The sequence below is a fragment of the Seriola lalandi genome, unplaced genomic scaffold (assembly GCF_002814215.2).
Source record: "Seriola lalandi dorsalis isolate HSWRI2012SDOR001 ecotype SW California unplaced genomic scaffold, Sedor1 jcf7180002054850, whole genome shotgun sequence".
Classification (NCBI taxonomy): Eukaryota; Metazoa; Chordata; class Actinopteri; order Carangiformes; family Carangidae; genus Seriola; species Seriola lalandi.
The window spans coordinates 1,990,343-1,990,936 of record NW_019525403.1 but is presented as its reverse complement, the minus strand read 5'-3'; the positions used below and the strand labels follow the sequence as shown (position 1 = coordinate 1,990,936).

The following is a 594-nucleotide window of genomic DNA, read 5'->3' as shown; positions in this document are numbered from 1 at the left end:
TATGCATGTGTATACATAGGCTGTATTATCATTTGTAAGTATGATTTCCTTATTCGCCAGTTAACATAATGGGCATGCATTTTACTTATTGACATATGTATATACTTTTTTGAAAACAATAACGTTCAGCTTGGGGGGGTAGGAGTAAATAAGGTTTTACTTCTTCCTACTCCCTTTCGAGCTACTTTTCCTTTTTTCTTTTGTTGAGGATTGTCATTTACCTTTCCTGCATTATGTTTTCTGTTTGTTACTATTGGTTGTATATATATTCTTGCACGTTTGTTCGAATAAATTTCTTTCTTTCATTCATTCATTCATTCATTCATTCATTCATTCGTTCGTTACGTTCACTCATTGTATTATGTCATCCGTCGTATCGCCTTTGAGATAAGCGACGTCTGGCTGCTGGAGGAATGTTTGGAAAGCTTTGCGTGATCATAAAAAGAGAGGAGACGGCGGACGGGTTGGAGATTGTAACTGAGCAAATCTCCGTCCGTTCTCCTCGCGAGTAAGAAATAACGCCCTTGTCTTTCTCTTCTGCGTGTCAGTATTAAACGTCTTAGGTGGTGTAGACCTGACATTAACTTGGTCCTT

At 38.0% G+C, this 594-nt stretch overlaps 1 protein-coding gene across 4 annotated transcripts in view; it reads right to left on the bottom strand.

Moving 5' to 3' along the window:
- Nucleotides 1–594, bottom strand: part of hecw2b (HECT, C2 and WW domain containing E3 ubiquitin protein ligase 2b) — a 27,910-nt gene that overhangs the window by 10,353 nt on the left and 16,963 nt on the right. The window lies entirely within an intron of this gene.